Consider the following 17,010-nt stretch of genomic DNA (forward strand, 5'->3'; position numbering starts at 1 on the left):
ACTGATGCACCCGAGTGTCCTCAGGTAGAGGCTGGCAATGCAGTCAGTGGCTGACTAGGGCTGCAAAATCACAGCCCAGTGCAAGGCAATGAGAAATCCCCCTCTGGAGCAAAAATTCAGGACTTTACAGGCAGTATGAGCTGACAAGGAGCTGGATTTTTTAACTAGGGTGGGATGGAGTCACCACACAAGGACCTGCAGTTAGAAAGAGTGTTTTTACAAGGCTACATCAATGATACTACAAAGAGGAAGTGATGAGCCACTGGCTAGAGTCATCGTCTTTTGAAGGTGAGAACCAGACCTTTAACAGAGGGAGTTTTCTGGGCGGGGAGCGGGTGATGTGCAGCAGAGCAGCTGCCATGGTGCACTCCCAATGCAGGAGCTGGAGCATCACCAGCATGTGTGAGTTGGTGTTTGGAGGCCCAGACTGCGAGAGGGAAGCAGGTAAACATGGGTGGCTGATGGGGCATCTTCCTCACCCTGGGGTTTGCACACAAGCCGGCAGTTTTGCACAGGCTGCTTTTAACAGCAGATGCAAAGCAAATCCCTGTCACTGCAGCACCAGCAGTTAAAGAGCTTTGCTGTGCTTAACAGAGGCTTAATTATTAGCACTTTCACTCCTCTGTTTCTGTGGAGCTGGTGGGATCAGAGTGATGCTGTCATGCAGGGGTGATGTGGGGCTGTCCTCCCAGTTTACAGGATGATGTGTCCAGATGCGTCACCAGCGTGGGAACAGAGCAGTGCCTCATCTCGGTCCTCACCACGGCACAAGCCCAGGGACAGGAGCTGTGTGCTGGACCATGAGCAGCTTCCTTAAAAAGCCCAGCCCGGCAGTGGCGGTGCTGGAGCGGCCCCTCCGTGGTCCGCAGAGGAACCTGAGAGCCCACAGCTGCCGCAATCCCCACAGGGCTCAGCCCCTGGGCGAGGGGAGGCTGAACAGCAAGAGTCGAGTTGGTACCATCAAATGTCCCAGCCTGAACGGTGGGGTGCTGATGTACCGGTGTGGGGCTGGTTGTGGGTGCTGCTGAAGGAGCTGGTACCCAGCCCATGGCACCAGCTGGAGCAGGGAAGCTCTGTGTCTGCAGGGGAAGGATGGAGTGGAACAGCAAGTGTAGGCTCTGTGCACTTCCCACCCACCTGTGTTTGGTACTTGGGCTGTGCATGGAGTGGAGCTGATGGGTTTCCTCACAGTCTGGCCTCCACAGCTCTGGGCTTGCTCAGCATCATGGCTGTTGGCACTGGGGAGCATGGATGTGCTCTGGATCCCTGCACCCAGCAGAGAGATGGCTGCATCCACACAGAAACCAGTCTGGGGCTGTTTAACCCTTCCTGCCATAAGCATCTCTTTCTGCATCTGGGCCATTTTGGACAGGAGCTGGGTTAACTTCAGCAAAATGCTTCTCACCTGCTGTTTAACCTACACCATGACTAAGCCTAAGGGAGGAACTAAACTCATCAGCCTGAGTGTCAAGGCCCTGAGGGCACTAATGGGTTTAATTGCCCCAGGCAGCCTCATCTAGGACCACACACACACATCTGTTGCTGGGACCCCATTTAAGGTCAGGCTCAGACACTCCCCCTTCTGAGAATTTTTCCAAGCCTTTATCTGCATTGAGTTGGGAGTAGGAAAGGTCCGGTTTTGACACCTTTCCTGCTGAGTTGGGGTTTGTTTCTTCTCAGGGGATAGAATACTTCCCTAAGCCAGGGAAAGTGAGCTGGGAGTTTGATGAAATTCACACTGAATGGCACCTCAAAGGCCCCTGCTAGGATGGTCTCTGTGCTCCAGCACTGTCCTGGCTGAGCCTGAATGCCTGCAGACCCAGTGGAGGGCTGCACTAACCTGGGAAGCAACCAGCAGACCTTGCTGATCCATTACACATCCCTGGACTGACCCAGACAAAGGCAGTGTGAGAAGACCAACCTATGAAGGGCAACTTCTGCATCACTTGTGGAGGGCCCCAGGCTTATTCAGAGTCCAGAGACAGACTTAAAAATTCAACAGGTAAGTTAATTAATATCTTAATGAAAATGAACTTAACCCTAGAGACAACATCTTCTATCAGCTCCTTAAAACCCCTGCAGAGAACAGGGCCTTCACCTTGCAGGAGCAGATAGTGGTGTCAACATAGCCAAGCTGCATGGTTTTAGAGATTATAAAAGGTCTGTGGAAATATAAAGAGATTGCTGGGAAGGGAGCAGCCTCAGGAACAGAAGATGCTGTAGCAGCCCAGTGAGTCCCAGCACAAACTGGATTCCAGGCATGGCGTTACGTGTGCCCAGCAGGCAGGGTTTGGGCCAGGAGCAGCCTGTTTCAAGACTGAGAGCTTTTCTGCCCCAGATACCCAAGTATGTTAGGGCTGCATCTGTCAGGCTCTCAGTCTCTCAGCCTGGTGTACCAGGGAAAGCCAAGGGCTGCAGATATGGGCTAGAAAAACAGGGAAAATATTCTTTGCAAGCTTGCTGGGACAATTGAAAGTAGTTGCAGGAGCATAAAGGAGTGATTACGCGCTTTGCTGTCTGCTCCCTGTTTACTTGAGGATATTTATTGAATGGTAGCAGAAGATCAGAATTGCCCATTCCAGATTGTGACTGAGCACTAATTATGATTAATGGTTGTACTGAAGTGGATGATTTTTTTTTTTTTTATTTTTTTTTTCCTAGCATGACAGCAAGTATAATAAGATTTAACAATATCCCTACAGCAAAAAGGCCAGAAGCTGTTCTGGGGTTATTTCTGCAAGTTTTGGACAACAGGCAGAGCAATAGCAAGACAACAATGCAAAAGGGCATTGGCATGGAAGGAAATCAGTTCCACTGATCTGGGGTTTGGGATAGGCTCAGCCAACAGAATTGCTCATCTCTCTGGGTACAATGGAGCTCTTGAGGCAGCAAGCCACAGGGGAAAAGCCCCAGTGATGGTTTTTCATGCAGAGATTTATTTATTCCAGCTTCCTAGGCTGCAAGCAGCTTACGAGTGCATGGAGCAGAGGTCTGCTTGGAGGGAGGCACATAGGGAGAAGGGACAGCCACGAGTCTTTTCCACCCAAAAGCTGCCAGTTTCTACTCAGTACATGTGCAGTAGAGGAAGAAGGCAGAAATGTGTAGCTGTGTTGGAGTGCAGGCCCTGAAGAAAAAAGGGGCTGTGTTGCACCCATGGCTGGTCAAAGCTTTTTGGTTTTTAACATGAAGAATTTGATGCTTTTGCTTTAAAACCAATCTGATTACTAGGACTTCCTGGGAGTAGGGCATGGGAAGTATAGATGGGTTGTGGGTGCAAAGATGAGAAGAATAAATAATACAAGCATAAAGACATCTTAGCAGTAGAGATATTGCTTTTGAATATGTGAACCTGGGAAGTTATACAATATTTAAACACATAAAATAGCTTACAGAACTGTGGGCTACATGACCCAATATAGTGTGGAGAAAATGAAAATAAATATAAATAAAATATAGGCTAGCCAGCCAGGCTGGGCAGCTCCTTCAGGCTGCCTTCCTTGGGGCAGCAGTGATTTAGCATCCCGAAAGGGCAGAGCTAGTTGGAATGCGAGTGTGGGTATGAAAACTGGGATGTGAGGTGGGCTTTTGTGTGATGGATCTGAACGCTGATGGAAAAGGCAGCAGGGTTTCACCTGTTCATTTAGTGTTTCTCCCAGGCTGCCTGGCACAAACATCAGACAAACTGGATCGTGTGTGCAATGCTAATACCTGTTTAAGCATCTGGACACATTTTGCTTATGTGTGTTAAGTAATTCCAGTATATGGCTGGGAGCTATAAATATTCCCATAGAGAAAGCAGGATACCCCTTAGAAAAGCTTTATCCAAGCCAGGTTTAGAGCAGGCTGTATACAAGATCCACGGGAGGGAGCTAGAGATTAATTTTAAGGCTTATCTTTAAGGTGTAAAGGGGAAATTTTTCTCACATACTGCTTATGAACGTTTTCTCTCAGGGTAGTTGCCGCCTTCCTGCTCCAGGGTGGTTAAACCAGACGCCTTCTGTAAGGTCCCTGTCTCCCGAGGACAAAAAGGAGCAAGGTGAATTAGCAGGAATGACGTGACCATTAAATCCACAAAACCTGTTCTCAGGCAGGTATGATCACAAAGCATCCGGGAGCAGTTTTGTGCTAAGATTTGAGCTGCGGTGTCCTGTTCGCAGAACAAAGGCTGTGTTTGTTCCTTCTGCAGTGGGGGTGTGCAGAAAAACCTTGCAATCCCAGCTGGGGACCTCACTGAGACTTGGGGCTCCAAGCAAGTCTTGTATGTTTGTGATGGAGGACAACCTTTTCCTCAGGGAGACCCCTGTCAAAATACTGGCAGGGCAGGGGTAAGAGGAGCAGCCAGGAGGATGGGGTTTTCTTGTGAGAAGAGTAATCATGAGATGATTCCCACACTTGGGAGCAGATCCCATGGGTTGTGTATGTCTGTAGAGACTCTGGCCCCAGGCAAGCTGTGGCAAACACTCTGCCAGGGCAAGGACTGTGCATGACCAGCCAGAGTGGTGCTTTGCCAGCATTGCGTGAAGCTGTTTGATACACATGTCGTCATGGACTGCCAGGTTGTGCAAGGCTTGGAGCAGAGCAGAAGCTGAGTACACATTTGGGTGACTTAATGCCAGGTGATTGTCCAAGGAAAGAATGGTTCTGTGTGATATCCTAATAGCCAGGTGCTGCAATGGGGTGTCTGTGGCTTCTGTGAGGCTTTGTGTGTTGCTCTCAGCAGTTTATGGGTGCTCTAGGTATTCTGCCTGCATCAAGACAGCACCTCTAGAAAACAGAACATGGGTAGGATTAAAAATTATGGAGGACAGAGAGAGAGAGACTCTGGCTAAGATTGAACCTCAGAGAAGGTGTGGAGTTGAGTTGGAGTTCTGCAGGACACCAAGCTCCAAGTCTGGGTGATAGTGTTGGGTGAAAGGGGTTAGAGGAGAGATTTGAGATGGATGCAGTGAGACATGTTGTCCTGTTGCAACTGCTGTACCTAAAAAAGATTTCATGGGAGAAAGGCATGGTGAGTTTTTGGTTGGTTTTTCCTTGTCTGGGAAGGTGGTGAGCTGTGAAACTGAGGGAGGTGCTCTCAGAGCTCCCACCTCTGCTGAAAGGCTGTGGATCAGAATGGCTCCCAAGGAAATGACAAAACAAATTTTCAGGGCTACAGAGGGTTAAGGAGAGCAAAGAGATGCTGTTACATTTGCTCCCCCATGGCAAGGCCTCCCCTGGCATGCTCCATTCATCAGCACCCAACCTGATTTGAATGGTCCTGGAGTCCTCTCCTGGAAGGATTTTTCTCACAAACAAAAATGAGGAAGAAGGGTGTGGAAAAGCAAATGAAAAATATATCTTTAGCCGCATTCAAGAAAAACAAGAGCTGGCTAAGAAAGTGCTCTGACACAATTAGTGGAGAGCAAATGCGAAGCAAAGGCTCTTGTTTACTGCCTCACTTTGTAGAGCTCCAGCTGTGGATTTATTGTCCCCCATGACTGGCCCCGGCTGCTGCAGCGCTGCTGGCTGCTCTGGAGGCTCTGCCCAGCCTCCTGCATGGGGTGTTTCTCATTTCACACTTCAAAGATGGTTGAACAATGTAGCTGCGCATCAAAGGGCTGAGCAGGGCTGGAGGGATGTAGGAGAGGATGATCACGGCACCTCTGGCAAGTTTGGTTTGTCCCTGGCTGCCAGCAGAGTCGGGCAGGAGCCCAGCTGTGGCTCTGCGGCCACGCCAGGTGATATTATCAGAGGAGTCCCCATGTGCTCTCTGTGAAGGCAAAGGCTGCTCCTGGCTGGCACGGTGCCCAGCTGTCCCCGTGCTGATTGCTGCAGTCAAGGTGCTGCACTGGGATTTATTGCCCTTTGGTACATTGATGGATTTTCCTCTTTTCAGCTGCTTGGACAGAAATGTTCCTTAGGGAAGTACCTGGCTCTCGCTGTGGGTATTGTTTCACACACAGTGGCACAGAGCCCAGTTCAGCCGAAGCAGGAGAGGTGCAGCACATGGACAAGCCGCTGCCCAGCCTTGCAGCCAGCGTCTGTGCCAAGCATCCCTCTGGCTGCTCTGCCAGGGAGCCTTCAGGTGCAGCAAATGGGTCAAAATTTGAGGATTTTTCACCCTCTGCTTTGCTGCAGCTACCAGCGGGAGGGTCGAAAGCACAGGGACTGGTTTTGGTGGCCAGTGACCCCTACCCACCATACCCACCACCTGTATCAGCCCTTGGTTAATGAATGCCTGTGTCTCTTGTGGTACAGCAGCCCTGATAGTAGCCAGGACAAACAGAGCTGCAATCACACAAGCTGTGCACAGGCCCAGGGTCACAGCATGCACGGAGGCAAACTGTGGCATCAGCCTCTCATGATCCCTGTCACTGCAGGTTGTCCCCAGTTGGATTCCTGTTGCCGTGCTGTAATCTGCTTCCAGCATCACAGGAAGCCACCTCCAGCCTTATTTGTGCTGCTGGTGTGAGGCAGCTTTGGGCTGGAAGAAGGCAGGTTTTTGTGAGACTGCTTTTTCATGACTGTTCTTGCTCTTTTGGGGTTGGGAGCCATCTTCTGCTCTCACCTTTCTGTGGCATATGATAAAAAGTCATAAAAAACAGGAGTTTGCAGACTTGGGGCAGAACTACTTCTGGTGCCATTAGAAATGTTGAAACTTTTGATTATTCCCTCCCTACCCCCAGGGAAAACCACTTGAACTTTTCTCCTTCTCTTCCCTTTCTTTGCCTTCCCACACCTGCAGTTCTTCTTCCCTTTGTTTTTTCCTTTTTAGAGAGAAGAAACGTCCAAAATATTTTTTTCTTTTGAAGAAAATGGCAGCTGTGAAATTGAGCCAAGAGGACCATGACCTTTTCATTTTTCAGATGCTTGGCAGCTGTGTCACTCCAGGTAAATGATTGACTCCTCCTGTACCTTTGTTCCCTTCCTCCTGCCTTGGGTTGACCTTTTCTGTCCCCATACCAGGGCCAGGAGCAGACGTGCTCTCTCTCTGTGCATCACTCCTGGGTGTCATTTTCTAAGAAATGTTTTAATTCATAGAAGTTCTCCTTCTGCAGGTCGTGTCCTGCAGGAGAGGATTCACACCTCCTTTAGGCTGGGAATCCATAAAGCCAGCTTGGCAGTTCATTTGTATTAAGTCAACCATGACTCCAAAGCTGATCCCTTGGAAAGCCCAAGTACATGCACAACACCAGGCTTCACATCTGCAAGCATGCCAAGCACATCAACCTCCTCCAACACAAACGGTTCAAGGTAAAAAGCCTGGAGTGGAGAGGGGAAGAGATTTCAATGCTCCCCAGGATGTGTTCTGCCTGAGGGAAGCTGAAGGCATCTCGACTTTTCTCCTTCATACAGCAATAGCTTATAGCTTTGCAGAATACTCCATGGTTTTATGAGTGGCATCACATAAATGCAAAATAATATCGTTACTGTGAACTCCAGCCTTGGAAATGAGACCACAGGACACCTGCCATTCCCTTTTCAGTGCCTCTGTTCATGCTCTTCTTCCTGCCAGGAGATGAAGACGTTTACCTGCTCTTGTTTCTTCTAGTCCAAATGACATGCGTGTACCCATGGTGGGAAGAAACCCCTTCTTATGATTGTTGTCCAACTCAAAAGACCTCAGGTGTACCTCCTATCTCAAACACAATTAAAAATATAGTGGCATCGTCTGATCAGTTTTTAAAATTATTTTGCAATTAACAAGTCATGCATGGTGTATCGCTGTAATTATCTTTCTCACTAATGATGGCAGCCTAGTTAACTGGCTAGGATGTGGCCCACAGGGCTGCTTCCCTTGTGCTGGGTATGTGGGGTGCTGGCAAGACCCATGCTGAATGCCATGGGGACTGGGAGCCCTTGCCTTTTGGAAGACATGGTACCAAGTTATATGGAAGAAAGAGCAGCAGGGATAAGAGGCAGCTGTTGGTGCTGGGAGCTGTAGGGTGCACTGGGGAGGTGTCAGGAGAATGAATGAAGCAGGTTTGCGGGGTGCTGGCAGGGCAGCTACCCTACCACAGGTATTGCCAAGAAATGCATGTGTGCAAGGCTGCCACAAGGGATCTCTGGAGCTGGCTTACACCTGCAAAAGAAGTTGAATTACCTCATCACAATTAGATCTGAGGTCATGGCACACTGACTGCACTGCTCGTCCCTAGGCACACTACAAGATGTTACTGCTGGCTGGAGTATCATGGAGAAGCTATACCCAGCTGCTATTTTTTAATTTCTCTGTTCTGCAGCTGCTCTAATGTGTGCAACTCCACCAAGAGGCCAAACCCCCCAAACCAACATCATTCCTCCAAAGGAGGGCACTGCACGGTAGTGTTTTGCAGAGCAGAGATGTGTCCTGTGTTTACTTTTACACCAGCCACCACCTTTGACCTTCCTCTGCTATTTGAACAATTAATTATTTTTACATGTGCGGGAGCAGTAACCACCCATGATACTTTCATCCACTACCAGTTTGCTCCAAAAAGCCAAAATTTTAGCCAGCGTTTCATGACATTACTACTGCTAGATGTCTTGGGGATGCCAACACCAAGGCCAGCTGCTGGGTGAATATCAAATGAACCTGCATGGTGTCCTGCAGATCAAGCACCACAGCAATTATTTTTGCTTTGCTGTAGAAAGTGCTGCACCCAACAAGGACCAGTTTGCCCACCTAGCCTGCCTCCTGTGGCCCAAAGTTAGCTGAAATGGTGGGAGGCAACAGCATCAGTGTCAGGAGGTGCCTGCTTCCCCATGTCCCATGCCACTAGGGCCAGGATCTCTGCCTCTGTATGGGTCAATAAGCACTTGTTTCCTAGAAATTCCTCACTGATTAAGGGCAATGAGCCAGGAGAGCCTGAGCTGACCCAGTACTCACAGCTGGCCCAGCTATTTTAGGGCAAATGAGGATGGGAAGCACAAGTGAGCATCCAGCTCTGCCTGGTTTGCATCAGCATCACAGTGTGCAGGGACCCATAGACTGATGCATTTGCTATGTTTTTCTTTCAGACTACAGTCATCAGGATAAAAAAAAATAAATACCAGAACTTCTCAACCACCTGCCACTGGGTTGTTGTCACCAAAACTAATGGAAAGGAGGAACTGGCCATTTTTGATGCTGTGATGGTTGGTGTCAGTCACCAGATACATCCATGTGTCCTGCTGGAGTCCATCTGAGGTAAAAGCTGTTTATGGAGTGCTGCTAGAGGCACATGTATAGAGGAAGGGTGAACAAGCTGCATGTGTACCAGATGGGGAAGTCATTTGCAGGATAATACCAGCCAAGCAGCTGTAAGGTGGGAAGCCGGGAGATGCTGGCACCTGAGACTTAGCCTGTACCTACTTCACTGGAGGGGGAGAAAGCAAAGCCTTCAGCCTGTCTTTGGCTGGAAGCAAATGGAAGTTTGTTATGAGGGTTGGAAAGGTACCATCCTGCATGGTTTGGGGAAAAGCAGAGAAACAGCCAAAATGCTCAGCCAGCACCATCCCCTTCCAACACCTGGGTGCTGCATCCATCAGCATGGGGCTATAACCGGGCTATGGCGGCATCCTTGGCTGTTGACACAAATGTTGCATGGCACGAGATGGATGATTCACTGCTATTGGATTATTCCTCCTTAATGCCTCACAAAACAAGGCTTATACCTTTGAAAATATATCACAGCTGGTTTTGCTTGTGTTTCTGGTTTCATGGGTAAAACCCAGAACTGACGCTATTCCTGGAGACCATGCTGCTGTTCCTGGGAGCCAGTGCAGGAGGCAGGTGATGCAGACCCATGGTCTCCAGGTGGGTTACCAAGCTGCTCACACGCTTCTCCGGAAAACTCCACCTAACTCCTGAAAGGGTGGCTGCAAGAAGAGGCCATGGTAGCTGCTTCCCCACTTTCTTACAAGCTCAGTCCCTACTGCAGTTGGTTGTTGGAGATGCTGGCAAAATCTGACCTGGTGTGCAGAGCAGGAGTTACCATCTAGGTTTACTGCAAAAAACAAAGCTGTTTGTAATCCCAGCTTTTTTTCTGTCTGCATCCCTGACATTTTGCAGCAACAGTGTTGCATGACTCCTATGTGTGGCATTGGGAAACAGGGTGCTGGGAGATGGTTTCTGAGCTTGGGCGTCTGAGCTGGTCCCATCACTGTGTAACACTACATTTTACAGGGAGGAGCACACGTTCCTGGCTCCACTCCTCTAGCCAGTCTTTAAATGTCTGCCAAAAAATAACATGGCTGTTTTGCAATACTTAGCACACAGCAGCTCCCATTTCTGCTGTCTCAGCAGCAAGACAATGGTCAATGGTTCTTACAGGCCGTTTACATGCTTTCCTGAAAACTTACGTTTACTGCATTCGTTCACTTCTCACAGCTGTTTTTTTTCAAGCATGGATGTGTTTCTTATGAGTCGCCTGAGCTCAGGCAATGGCAGCTCTGTAATGCAGTGGTCCTGAAGAAAGCAATGAAATGAAGCCCTCAGCTCAGCCCTGGCTTCTCTCAACACATATAATATGCCATGTCCCCATGACCAAAGTCTGGGTCCCAGCACCCTGGGATTTTAGGTTGTACCAAAAGTTGTGCTGAATATTGCAGTTCAAGGCTCCTGCAGACCTGGACACTCCTTCCATCTCTTCTCCTTCTAGATATTGAGAGGTTCAAGGGCCAATATTTCCATAAGACCCCTGAGGGGTGTGAAGTGAAGACAATTTTGGCATTTGGTCTGGGGAATCTGTGGTTTGACATGGCAATGGGACTCTCCCTATAGGCCAAGGAGGTGGTGGACCCCTCCAGAACAGAGGGTATGGTCCCTCCCGGATGGTCAGTCCATGCCTTTCCATATGTCCTGAGATCACCTCCTGGAGCTAACGCCCTGTTTGGCAACACTACGATCTTTCAAAACATCTTCAAAGAAAAAAGGCACAGCAGCGATTATCAGAACTATTGTGAAACAGAGCTTGAAAATTCTAGTTTATGTGTCCTGCAGAACAACACCACTTTGGGCCACACTTTCTCTTTAAATAAGAGGAAAACATATTTTTATTGTGTGTTTGCTATAATGAAATTTTTGTGTGTTTTGTGACTGATGTGTTACAAGCAGGTCATTTCACCACGAGGGCTATGGCCCAGTCCCACACTGCATGTATTTCTGAGCACACGGGATGGAGGATCTGATGCCTGGGAAGACAGGACAGATGTCTTGTTTCCAGTCCTGACCAAGCCATTGTTACTGTCTGGATACTAATGCTTCCAGACAGAAGATGTTTTGTTGTTGTTGTATTGTGGAACTGATTACATATTTTGCCACATGATCAAAACCATGGGAGTCTTTCAGCTAAGGAGAGGACTGGGCTGTCAGGCAGAAGCACTGGAGAGCCTGTATTGCTTTAGAAAAGGCAGATACGAGGTGGCTGGTCTTAGGATTTGTCTGTCCCAGGTCTGAGTAAGATCAAGGTATTAATTAGGAGCAGCTATTGCCAGGTTATTCCACACATCACAGCTCCTGTTCCCAGACCCATGTTGTATTAAATCAGAGGTTCCAGGCTTTTTTCTTTCCATCCCCTCAAGGTCAATGTGTCCCTTCTCCTTTCAATCAGAGGGGATAGAAGTGGCAGAGCTTGGCTCACAAGCTCCCCAGCAACATTGTGCCTCCTTGCTGCACCTTTCTGTGCACACTGGGTTGTTGTCTCCTCTCCTGCCATCAGTCCTTTCAACTACTTGCATGCTGGCTGCCTTGGCCACTGTGGTCCAACCTCCTCAACTCTGATCTCATCAGCTGGGTGAAGTTCTCAGAGAAATAATCCGAAACTAGGTCCCCTGCAGAACAATTTCCTCTTTAAAAATAATTTCCAAAATATAAATTGGAAACACCAGCTGGTGGGGCTAATCTTTGGTAGTGCTGAGCAGCCCCAAGACCCCAGGACCACCTGTGAGTGCTCAGACCAAGGCATAAGCCAATCAGAGCTCCTCTTATAAATTTAATCGGGCAAGTTCCCATTTAAACTGATGGAGAGGAGATGTTGCAAATTCTCCTTTATTATCTCCAGATGTTGTCAGCTTGTCACTGCTGTGGAGATAAAAAAAACTTGACAGCCACTTCAGAGGCAAGTAGAAGGTTGTGTGGGAGCTGCTGGAGTCTGCATCACCACAAGTTTTTAAAACAGGTGAATGAAACAAGGTGGTAAAGGTCAGTTAGAGCTGCTCTGGTGGAGAGGATGGGTCAGATGTTCATGAGGTCTCTTTCCATCTTGTCTCCTAGGGTCTGGTGAAGCTGCCAGAGGTGAGAGAAGGCCTGCCAGCTGATGTGACCTAGTGCAGTTCTTCAATGCCTGTGCTGGCTCCTTGGCAAGGTACTTCTGAGTGGTTTGAGAGTAACATCTTGCTTAGTGTTGGGGGGTTTGTCCATTTAAAAAAAAATATATTTTCTGGAAATAGGTGCACAAAAGTGCTCTGAGGTGGAAGGCTGGGGTGGTGTAGGAGTACATATCTGTCTGAATTAGGAGTGCTGCTGCATCCCTGTGCCAGGGGACAGGAATGTCAGCCATGAGTATGCCTCTGCTCAAGATGTTCTCGGAGGGTTTGTAGGAATCAAAAGTATTCAAACTACCTGGTCTGGGAGCATGGTCAATATTTACAGGAAGGAATCAATGGCGCTGACTGAATTTTTGAAAACACTTGAACGCTGATGGGTGACTTCATGTGGCAGGAAGGGGCCTTCTGGACAGGATTTGTGTGTTTTAAACATGTGTTCTCTAGGCTGCTTTCCTTATGGTTATTTGCTTACAAGTTACCTTAACTGTCCTCCTGTTTGCTCTGACAGTCTCTTCTGTGGTTATGTTTTATTACCTGTGAAACAACAGAGACAGACCCCAAACTCCTGAGTTTTGGCTCAGAAGTGATGGGGAGGGTCTCGAGCCCTTCTTAGTGCTGCATGTTATTCAGGGTGCATCTCCCATGGTGCTTGGAGTGTATGTGTTGATCTGCTTTGAGTCCCAGTGCAAAGACATAGTGAGCAAGGGAGGGTGTATGTGTCCATCAGGGTTGTTCTTGTGAAGATTTTTGAGTAGTTGTCTAGAAAACTCTTAATTGTACATTTTTAAATCCTCAAACCCAAGAATTTTAAAACTGCAGCTCTGTTGGCTTAATTAATGCAATAGGAGGCAACAGATTTAACAAGCAATTATTCCTTGAAAAAGTCTGCAGGTTACACGCCTGGAAAACACGGTGACTTATTATTAAATCAGGTTAAACTTTGCCAAGTATGTTGGAGTAAGACACTTGTGCCCTTCATGCAGAGACCTCCTTGCATAGCAAGCAAATCCCATTTCCTATAGCACCTGCTGCAGCCCATGTCTGCTCCATCACATCCTTTGGATCTCCTTAACAGCAATGTCTCTTCAAAGGTTTCATGAGGAGTTTAAGCTATTGAACACACCTAGCTCTGATTGAAAAAAAAAAAAAAAAAAAAAGACAGCTCTGCCAGTGTTCATCACTGTTTGCTGCAGTGTTTCAGTCTCCTTTATGTGCTGGAGATAATAAAATAAGTAGCAAAATAGTCCCTGGTGCTTGGGGGAGGAGTTTTGGGTTTGTTTTTTGGGGGGTGGGTTTTTAGTGGTTGTTTTTGTTGGATTTTTTTAAGGAGGAAGTTGACTTTTGGCCTTGGGGCCAAAGCACAAGTAATTTTTTCAGGGCCAAAAATCCAGGCTCTAAGAAATAGGGAGGAAAAAACATTTTTCCCACCAGCAGCTGCTTGCAGCCTCCGTTCACTTCATGCATTGACATATCCTGCAGCCCCATGGGAGGCAACAGTCATCTTAGGGCTGACTTGCATCCATGTGCAGTGAAGAGATGGTGATTAAAGCTTTCTGGTCAGTAAGGGGGGGCAGTGATAATATTGGAGAGGGCAAAATCAGTTGTTTCACTGACGAGCCCAGACCCCACGTTCCATCAGTTTCTGAGTACATGTGGCAGCAGCGGCTGATTGGTGGTGAGTACCCTGCTTTGCTCAGAGAGTGGCTTAACAAGAAAATCCACTTCTTTTTTTCTTATCCCCCTTCACCGTGACACACACCAAAAGCTGCTGGCACAAGCCTAGAAAGAAGCAAAGTGGGCTGTGCTCAGACTTGTCTGTACATAGTTCTGCCCCTCCTTGACTTAAAGTATTATTTTAAACACTGATGATAAAACTGGTGCTAGAGTTTTGCAGAGAAGTTGTGTTTCTCATCTGATTAAGACTGAATGGATATAGTAAGTTTCTCTTTCCCTCTGCTTTAAGGATAAAGAGCCTGTTGCAGACCCCAGGCTTGCACCATAGAGTTTTGCTTCTCAAGGGAAGAAGGGACTGGTCAGTGGGCAGACACATGAACATTCTGTTCCCAGTTCTTGTCCTGAGCCACCACTGGCTATTTGCTTCTTCTGACTCTCCCCATGGTCCCCTGTGACTGATACACCCCCAGCATGTAATGGGGCTTGTGTCCCAGCATGTCAGGATGTGGACAAAACCACTGTTCGGTGTCCCAGGCTAGGCAGAAGGAAGGTGGTAAAACAGTCCTCCAAATCACATGCCCTCACTTGGCCTCACGCCATCCCTCAGTGAAAGCCCATGTTCCCCAGCAGTTTGTGTGTGATACTGGTAGCAGGACCTCCCTTCCCCCGCAACAGGAGAGGCAGCAGATCCCGCTTCCCCAGAAACAGGGACGGTGACCTCTGCAGCAGTGTCTGCTCCTGTCTTCACAATGACAGAAATTCAGGAAGACTGGCCCCAGGGTACAAAGGGATGCTCTAAAGGAATGCCAGGCCGTGAAGGCTTTTTTCTAGCCCTGAGAACATATGAAAACCCACTGATGTGTTGTCTGTTCTGTCTCTGCTATGCACAGGCTGTCCCTGGAGAGAAGCTGCAGAGGTGATTCCCTGGTGTCCTGGGATGCCATCCCCTGCAGTACCAGGAGCAGAGGTGAGTAAAGCAACCAGAATTTCCCTGTGTGTTTCCAAAGGCTTTTCAGTGCCCAGGGCATGAACACACATGTGCATAATTACAGTAATTACCTCCTTGCTATCACAATGTCCATCTACACTAATACTTTTTTCTGCATACTTGGTTCAGACCACCTCAGGGGGTGTTTGCAGAGAGGAACAACACAGATCTGAGGCAGATCCCAGGAGAGTTTTAATCCCAGGGCACTGGGGCTTTGGAGGTGTTTCTACCCTAGACTCATGTGGTACCACTCACTGCATCTCATCCTGCACTTCCAGACTTGACTCCTCATCAGGGGTGGTCAGAGCCACCACTCGTGTAAGCAGCTGCAGTAAAAGTATCTGGCCCTATTTCTGTGCCAGTAGCTCACCTACACCAAAATACAACTTGTTCTTTTGGAAAACTTCCCTGAACTGCTGTCCCAAAAGCATTAACACCACTCCTGGGAAGCTGCCAGTATCCCTCTCACTGTGAGTCACTCAGGTGCCTGCTAGGAAACTCAGAAAAGCAGGAGCAGATAAAGAACAAAATATTTGCCTTTGTGGATTTCCTAGTCTGTTGTACTGAGTGTTGGCAAGTATTTTTGCAGGTGCAAAGTTTTGTGCATCTGGAGAAGAGTCCAGTGGGAGGTAAAGCTGTAGATGTAGCTTGTGCAAACTCCAACAGCATCAAAGATGTGCAAGGCTTGTTGCCCAGTAATGACGTCGCACTGGCCTGGGAGAGCAAAATCCGAACGTTTCTTCACGCTGCTGACAGTGATTTGAAACCTGAACTCGAATGAGTTTGATTTCACAGACTCCAGCCCCTGCAAGCACATCACTTTAGGCTGCTGCTCGTGGGCTTTGCTGGAGCATGGCTGGCACAGCCAGCTCCAGACCGGGCATGTGCTCTGGATCCAATGAGGTCAAACCGAGGAGCATCAGGCAGAAGCAGTGGGAAGTCCTGCAGTAGGGGGAGCCCAAAAAGGCTGATGAATCCTCCTGGGTGATGTAGATGGGTGGCAGCCCAGGCTGCTGTACTGCCAGCAGTGCCTCAGCACAGGAGTGGTGAGTTCTGCCCCTCTACAAGCAAAACACAGTTTGTTCAAGTGCCTGGGTTGCTACAAAGCTCAGCAGACTTTTCCTATGGCTGATTACATTCCTTGGTACCAATGTGCATCCTATTTCCACTTCTAGTTTCAACTCCCATCTACAGCCTATCATGTGCCCCTGCAGATCTGAACGCAGGCTGGGAGCAGGTGACTGTGTTGGACAGAGCCGCTTTATTTACCACCGTCTGTTCCACAAGACTTTGCATGGGTTTTTCTCCCCACTTTCTTACAGCTTCCTTGGTTATTCAAGCTGCTTAAAGAGCTGATATAAAATCTGGACCCATCGCTCTGAGTGCATTTGTCAGTGACATGGAGATGCCTTGATGGAGCATGCAGCTTTTATCACGTCCCCTGCAGTCACACTGCAGAGCCTCACTCCCATGGCACAAATAGCACTTTTTTTTTTTTTCTTTGAAACACGGGTTATCCTGAAGAGCCAGTGCTCTGTCAACTGTCTATCCATGGCCTCTGTATCCAGCTATATTCACATGCAGAAATTTCTCACCAGTCACCCCTAATAAGTTAAGTAGCTGGAGGGAAAGCCCTGTCCAAAGCCATCCTTGTCCCCTTCCTTTCCATGATCATTTACTCCAGGAGATACCTGGGCAGGTGCTGTGTCCTGCATTGATATTTCAGCTAACATTTCCACTTTCTTTGTGCTTAGGACCTTTGCACGCTGATGTCTGTGGCCATTTCACACTCTCCCAATTTGCATAGGGAGCCTCCTGTACATGTGGTTAATGGCAAAATGCAGCCTCCAAGTCCCATGAGCAGTGACCAGAAAACCATCTCTCTCTTTTGGAAGGGGTCCTGGGTGCAAAGTTCTGCCAAAACCGCACTGTCCATTGGCTGATTTGTCTCCCTTTTGGAAGGCAGCCATGAGGCAAGTGAGAACATTTCCTAACTAGAGCTCCCCTCACACACACTGATCCTCCTTGCCACTGGATACATCTGGACCACTCTGGTCTCTCCCACCCCCTCGATTCACTTT

General features: G+C 48.3%; 1 long non-coding RNA gene across 3 annotated transcripts; it reads left to right on the plus strand.

Annotated features, from left to right (window-relative positions):
• LOC135580110 (uncharacterized) lies at positions 1–16,806 on the plus strand. Of its 3 annotated transcripts, XR_010474291.1 has the most exons (8): positions 354–444; positions 1,681–2,002; positions 6,755–6,870; positions 7,038–7,233; positions 8,980–9,148; positions 12,215–12,305; positions 14,832–14,908; positions 16,684–16,806. It is a non-coding gene; the product is annotated as an uncharacterized LOC135580110 (long non-coding RNA). The 3 variants fall into 3 exon arrangements; XR_010474290.1 differs by lacking the exon at positions 16,684–16,806 and having other exon boundaries at positions 14,832–14,967; XR_010474292.1 differs by lacking the exons at positions 354–444; positions 7,038–7,233; positions 16,684–16,806 and adding an exon at positions 1–288 and having other exon boundaries at positions 14,832–14,967.
• Positions 16,807–17,010: the final 204 nt, after the last annotated feature.

This window comes from Columba livia, chromosome 8 (genome assembly GCF_036013475.1).
Source record: "Columba livia isolate bColLiv1 breed racing homer chromosome 8, bColLiv1.pat.W.v2, whole genome shotgun sequence".
Classification (NCBI taxonomy): domain Eukaryota; kingdom Metazoa; phylum Chordata; class Aves; order Columbiformes; family Columbidae; genus Columba; species Columba livia.